At 42.3% G+C, this 7739-nt stretch overlaps 1 pseudogene; it reads right to left on the reverse strand.

Annotated features, from left to right (window-relative positions):
• Positions 1–3742: 3742 nt before the first annotated feature.
• On the reverse strand, positions 3743–4391 carry LOC102914792 (cell death-inducing p53-target protein 1-like; annotated as a pseudogene).
• Positions 4392–7739: the final 3348 nt, after the last annotated feature.

Below are 7739 nucleotides of genomic sequence, written 5' to 3' on the forward strand. Positions count from 1 at the left end.
ATAATGCCACATGGCTAGTAAGTCTCTGTTGTTGAGATAAGAAGGAAGAGTGTTAGGCCTGGGACCTAGAAGAACCTACAACCACCAGGACACCCTAGTCACCTTGTCCAAGAAGAGGAAGCCACCCTAGAATTCAGAAAATGTGGAAGAGGTGCATCCATCCTTTACCAGACTGATGTTGCCTACTGACTGTGTCAGGGATGCCCTGACCTGAGTCAACCAAGCAGAAGACACGGGCACTGCACCTACAACCAGGACAGGTATACCAAAAACTGGACAGTCACCCAAAGGCAAGCCTCTTTACCTGGCCTTGTGTACAGCCTCAGGCACAGTAGGAGGCTCCCTGCTCTGTTGAACCCACACATCTGAGCAGGCTCCCTTGCCTTCAGGTCACCAGCAGGCTGGAAGACACCATTTGTGCACTGACAAAGAGAAGGTAGCCTCTTATTTTTCACTTTTGACACAAGGTCTTGTGATGTTGCCCAGGATGGCCTTAAATTTTATAATTCTCATGCCTCAACAGCCTTCAGAGTACAGCAATTAGAGACTCTTTCATCCCTGGCTTCACGTTCCTATCCACAAATTCATTTCCCCCCATTTTAGAACACCGTGTAAGCAGAATTATACTGAATCTTTGTTGTAAGGCTTATCTTATTCAGCATAAAATTTCTGACATTCATTCAAGTGCTTGTATGAATCAGCAGTTCGTTTTGTTTTATTTTGTTTTGTGTGTGTGTGTGTGTGTGTGTGTTGTTTGCTTAGTGCTGTACTAGTCCACTGCAAGAACATATTGTACTTTATCTTGTTAATAATCACACAGCTTGTTTCCAGTTCAGAGTTGTTATTAGATAAAACTGCAATAAACATTGGCTATAGTCTTTTCGTTCCTTTATGTCAGGACCTAGAAGTAAAATCACTGGGTCAAGTGACAAATTATACATCCATCTTAGTTTTACAAAAACAGTCAGACCTTTTTCCAAATTAATTGTTTCATTTCACAGTCCTAACAAGAATGTAGGAGAGCCCTGTTTGTCCCACAGCTTCATCAACACCAAGGCTGGCAGTCTCCACACATATAAATAGATGGTTTCTGTCTTTTGCTTCTCTTCTTAATGATGTTGTTAGATCCTGGACCAAAAGAAGAGAAAAAATAACTCCACAGATTACACCAGCATCCCATGACAATACAGAACAGAGAAAGAAAACAGGAAAACAAGCGACAAATATTCCTAACAGTCTTTAATTAGATTTTACTCTATAACACCTTTGTGGATAGCCATTAATTTTATGTGTTTCTGAGAGCATGTTGAGGAAGGCATATTCGACAACTACTCAGACACATGACTTCTATTTATTTTTGCTTCAAAACAAAAAGCCAGAGAATCCTGTGCAAAGACTTATTGGCAAAACTGCATTTCATCAGGGAATGCTGGGGAAAACAGGATCGTGATTCAGTCATTAAGAATCATTACTACTTATTTGTCCACATTGTATTCAACCACTCTCAATGTCTGAAAATATAGCAAGATGACAAACTATGACATTTAATCTTGATTCTATGTTTCTGCTGAAAATAAGGAAAGCCTGGATGTATGAGAATCAACATTGCACTCAGAGGAAAGAGTCATTTTTTTATCTGAGATAAATACAAGTAAAAATTTCTCTAATGATGTCCAAAATATCTCATCAGGAAAGATTCCACTTGTCTAATTTACCAGTGATTTTTCTAAGGAAAAAATTATTAAATATTTTTCTAAATTATTGTACTGTGTCATCAATTTCATAGGTTAAAAACTTCAGGAAGATCTGAGTGTCCTATCCTCAGAGTTTATGGGTATCTCATTTGCTTTATGATAAGATCAATACATTCACTAGAACACAACATCTCTTCTGGACATTGATCCCTTGATGAGAAATGAGGCCCCTGAATCCATGTCTTATGTTTGTAAACAGAACCTGCATATTAATTCTTACTCTAGAGCAAGTTCTGGGCTTCCAAGAACCCACCAGGAATATAGTAGACAGAACATCCAGAATTCACTAAGCCCACCACACCTCTGTTTGTCTCCCCACCCAAGGGCTCAAGGACTTTCTGTCCTTGTTTGTGAAAATAAGTAGTATCAATTAAGTTAGAGATGTGAGTCTTATCCTTTCCCTGCCCTCAGAACACTCCAGCAGCTGCACACACACAGACTGAGAATAGACAGACTGATGGGAGGCACATCTAGTAGAGGCAAGCCAACATGCCACAAAGTCACACAGTTAATGACCAAGACTCTAGACAATAATGATGTGTTTTTCTCCTTAAATCTGGAGTTGACCTGAACCTTGGTTGAGCAGATGAATAGTTATCTATACAAACCCATGGCCATTTGCTTAATTTATAAACATGTCCAGAGACTAAGCATTTGAATTAAATGCAAACAAGAATAAACTGTTAATTTATGGGAGGCACTTTAGTACATCACAAAGACAGTGAAAGTCTGTATATCCAGTTAACTTTAGCTTATACATCTCCATAATCATTACCAAAATTTCATAGAAAAGCCCACTGAACCAAAACTAGAACAAAATTAATTAAAAGTAAACCAGAAGTGAACCAAAAACCAACTCTTTTCCCTGATTTTTAATCCTGGATATTGCGCTTTTTTTTTTTTTGAAGTTAAATATTTTTATTAGACTTTTATTCCTGTAAAAGTCTTGTGTGAAAAAAAATGGTAAAACAGCAAGGAAACTCTTGAAAGGGGAGCTCACCACCTTCACAGCTGAGATGGTTCGTTTTCCCAAGGCCAACCTGGTTCAGAGCCTGAGTGCCAGTCAACTATGGCAAAAAGACTGGCACCTACTCCAGAGACCAATGACCCTACAAGGAGGCTCTTCTGATCGGCCCTCTGTCAGTGAGCCACCAGGCAGAAGTTTCACCTAAACACAGCACAGACATAAAAGTAACCAGGACAGGCTCATGGGCATTCATTCCTTTTGGCCCCAGAAGATGTAAGGGTTCACAGAGCACATTGACTGACTCAAAGTAAGCTAGGTGAGAATAAGGGCAAGTTCTTCTTAGCTACCAGGGCTTTAACTAGCTCAGTGTTGTTTTTGCCTTATACTAGGGAGCTCTTGGGTAGCTCCTGGACAGTGGTAGAAGTCCTGGGTTTCCATACCTGAGAGTTCTGAGGCCCAGAGTTGACAGTCATTATTTCTTTCTTAATCCACCTTTGGCACCCCCAGACAACATACTCCACATAAACCCAGGCCTTATGTCCCTGTCTTGCTTGGGTCCACTTAACTCTAGGTGATGCCCTGACCTCATTCCAGCAGGTCAGAAGCAACTGTGGTTCCAGGCACAACCCTCACTGTAGGCCCTAGTCTGGGACCTATTAATGCTCTGGGTGCTTTTGTCCCAGGAAGAGGAAGGACCAGGCCTGGACCTTATGCAGAAAGGAGGAATGAGGACCCCAGTGAGAGACCCTCTCCAGCTTATCTTCTGGATTACAAATGCCCAAGCAACACTCAAGATCAGTGCCACCCCCATGCCAACCCCTGGCTCTTGGCCTTAAATCCAATGGAATTTTTGCTGGAAGAGTTGGATGCTCAGGGAAGGGCAAGGTGAGGACAAGATTTCCAGGGGACAGTGGCAGAACCTCCAACCCTAAGTGGGGTCTGAGGGTTAGTGACCACTGAGCATGGGGGCAAAAGCACATGGGGCCAGACTGATAGATGGGGGAGTCTAAGTCTAGCTCCGTTAACACAAGCACTTGTATGTGTAGATGTAGGCTTTGCAGCTGGGACACATGTGCGTCACATCCTTGAAGTCACTGATGAGGCAGGGGATCCAGCAGCAGCCCAGATCACACCGCATGAAGCAGCAGAAGAGACCCAGTACAAAGTTCACCAGGCCAATCTCATAGGAGATCTTGGTGGTGATTGCCTGCTGGCAGTGGGGGTACACTGTTTGCATGGGTGCACCTTCAAAGATCTCTCCCTGTAGCACTGTCACCGTGGTGGCTGCCCCTGATGGGACCAAGACTGTGGCCGTGTGGCCCCCAAGGCCAGGATAGAGTCCTGGTGGGTAGGGTCCTGATGGATAATAGCCCATAGGTGGGTGAGGGCCTGGAGGAGGGTAGAAACCTGCAGGCATGTAGGCTCTATTTGCATTCATGTGAGGGGGTACAAAGCCAGGCTGAGGCATTGGATGACCCAGTGGCTCATAAGGTGGGCGAGCAATGTCAGCAGAGGGTAGTAGCATGCCTGGTGGCGGCTGCATCATCACTGGGGAGGTACAGCCTGAAGTAGGTGGGGCTTCACTTTATCCTCCAGTGGGGCTATAGGGCCTCCAGGATAAGGAGGGAGTGGTTAGTTAGACATCTTTGCTGCTGATACTCCTGGACCTCAGATTCCTAGTACATGGAGAATGAAAGCAGGTGAAGTAATTCAGCTACTGGCTGAGACAGGGATCCAGGAGGCTTGGAATCCAGGAACCCAAGGATGGATAAACACAGAGACCCACGCAGGTCCGGCCGGGTGCTCCCGAGGAGCCCCTCTATCGGCGGACTCGGAGCGCACACCAGTTCCCCCCACCCAATCCTGGATATTTCAAAATGAGAACTCTGCCCAGCTTGTCAGTGTGTATAACAGCCCCAAGGCCAGATGACCCCACTGCCCTGTGAAGCCATTGCCATGTCTGGTTGTTTCTCACACAAGATCTACGAGACTAGAAACTGTCCAAGGACTTCTAGCCCAGACAGACTGTGTGACACCTCATCTCAGTGACAGCATCAGCTTGGGCTCTGGAGTCAAATGCTTCCCCCGTTTGTGTTATTCCTGCTTTCAGAAGAAGCAGATGCAGGGCCTGTTTGTAAGCACACTAGCCGTCCCTTTCAAGAACTGAATGAGCGGGCATTCTTATTGCCTTTTCTACCAGCAGAGTATCTGCTCTTTATTTTTTTAAAATAAATTCAGAGAAAACTGCTGCTCCATTTTGCTTTGTTCAACACGCCCTAGTAGCCTAGGGAACGAACAACTTTCTTTGTTCTAATACAAAGCAGCAGACAAAATTGCAGTTCATTTCGAACAGTCTCTTGTAGAAACCAATGAAAGAACCAAGTGTAATAGTTCATCTCTTCTTTTTGGGATAAGAGTTCTGTGCCACAGCAGGGATTCAATCAGAAATCTCAATTAGACAGTTCATCCTCAGATAAATCTAAGGGTGTCTCAGCACTTAAAATAATCAACCATGGTTAATACTTCTTGAAAAGAAAGTCTGTTTTCCTACTACAAGCAGTGAAGTTGTCCGGCAAACAGGATCCTTGCAAAGAGAGCATAAAGGGATGGCTGCTAAGTTTGGTGTTGAAAACTACTAAAATATTACCTCTAGCAGAAATTCCCTTCTTGACTCTACATTTCATGAGCTGCAAAAACTATCCTAAATCCTCCCTTTCCCTCAGATTTCTTACCAGCTACTTATCGTCTACTCCAATCCACTCTCTACTTTATAGCCCCAAACACATTTTTTAAACCTTAAAAAATGAATAAATACAAACAAACAAATAAAAGCATTTAAGACAATCACCCTTGGGAGGTTTGCAAGGCCTTTGACAATCTGACTGACTCTGACTATCATCTCCAAAGAACATTCTCTCAGTAGTTTCTTCCTAATGTTAATCACCATCTAAATTTTTATGATTTTATCTGTTTGATGGTTGTGGTAGTCTGAATGTAGTTGGCCCCCATAAGCTCATAGGAAGTGACACTATTAGGAGGACTGGCTTTGTTGGAGTAGGTATGGCCTTGTTAGAGGAAGTGTGTCACTGTGGAGTTGGGCTTTGAGGTCTCACATATTCTCAAACTACACCCAGTGTCTCAGTTCGATTCCTGTTGTCTGCAGATCAAGAAGCAGAACTCTGAGCTCTTTCTCCAACACCATGTCTGCCAGCAGGCCGCCATGTCCCACCATGATAATGGACTAAACCTCTGAAACTGTAAGCCACCCCATTAAATGTTTTCCTTTGTAAGAGTTGCCATGGTCATGGTGTCTTTTCACAGCAATAGGAACTCTAAGACAGAGCATAGCAACAACTGTGCGCATCCTATCAGTTGAACTCCACCACATAGTTACACTTGTTACACTCAGGGACAACTTGGAACAGTTTGTCTGTGAACCAAGGAGGAAAATTAAGTAAGATTAGTAAATACATTTAAATATATTCATTTGAGGTATAGATTTCCATTTGAAGATTGTTATGTCAGTTCCAGAACTTTGTCAATACTTTTTAATAATTTTATTTCCTCTTAGGGACATGGGTGCTTTGTAATTCCAATAGGGTCAGCTTCTTTGCAGTGGGAACGGAAATCTCTGCTCTTGGTAATTTACTGTCTTGAGAGACTAAGAGCTACATGTCTCTGCTATCTTATTGTCAACCTTCAACTTCTCATTCCTTTATAATCTTTATTATTTTAATAAACTATATGGTTTACTAATACTATTCTTCACATATTCTTTCAGGCATGTTAATTAAAAATATTTGCCTTCTTGTCCCTTTATTGTTTAATCTCATTACAGGTATTTTTATTCTTTTTCATCTCTTGCCTTTCACAATAGATTTCCCCAGTTTTCTCCTTATTTCTTATGCAGGCAAAGTCAAAGTGAGGTATTATGGACTCATGTTAAATTCAGCATATGTACAATTATATGTATGTGTGTGGGAGAGAAAGACGGAGACAGTTGGAGACAGAGAAAGAGACAGGTACAGAAACAGCACAAGCCTCTTCATTGGTGGGTTTCATTACTGAGTGACCCCAAACAGGTGTACATACCATACATTGGGTCATGCCATATCTGCATGGCCATGGCCATTGGATGCTTCCTAAGTCACAGGTCCTGCTGTTGAAGGAACGGTTTCAAGGACTCCATCTAGAGTTTTGATCTCAGCTTCCATGTGAGCTTTCCTATAAACTGCCAGGTCGGTTGTCATTTAATTAATTTTTAATAAATTAATTTATTTGTTAATTTAATTATCTATTATTGTATGTGAATGGGGGTGTTGTCTACATGTATGTGTGTACTACATGCATGTCTGGTGCCCTCAGAGGTCAGAAGAGGAAGTAAGGTCCTCTGGGACTAGAGTTATAAATGGCTGTGAGCTATACCATGTGGGTTCTGGGAATCAATTTTAACTTGATTTTTAGCTTCAAAGTTCTGTCACCCATTTCTCTTCATGGTCTTTCTAGAACCATGTGTCGTTCCCTTTAGAGTAGCTTTGAGGACAGTGCAGAGAAAGCGTTTATGTTCATTCTGTTGTGCTGGGCTGCAAGAACTGGGACATTGCTGTCTTCATTCCTGTGGTTCGGTTGTCTGTGCCACTTGGTTTTTTAATAATTTTTTAAAGTTTTTAAAAATTACAATATAATTACATCATTTCTCCCTCTCCTTTTTTCCTCCAATTCTTTCTATGCATCCCCCTTTCTCCTTTCAAATTCATGGCCTCTTTTTCACACACACACACACACACACACACACACACACACACACACACACATTTCTGAATACATAAATACAAACTCTCAATCTATTACCTATGTGTATATGATCACAGGGATGACCGGTTGGTGTTAGATGGCCAGCTGAGGGGGTTTTATCCCTGGGGAGACTATTTCTCCTGTATGTAGTTCTTTGTCTAAGATTGAGGCCCCAAAAACTTTCTCCCATTTTAAGCCTTTCCACTGTAACCGACATTTAGCTA

This window comes from Peromyscus maniculatus, chromosome 13, assembly GCF_049852395.1.
Source record: "Peromyscus maniculatus bairdii isolate BWxNUB_F1_BW_parent chromosome 13, HU_Pman_BW_mat_3.1, whole genome shotgun sequence".
Taxonomy (NCBI): Eukaryota; Metazoa; Chordata; class Mammalia; order Rodentia; family Cricetidae; genus Peromyscus; species Peromyscus maniculatus.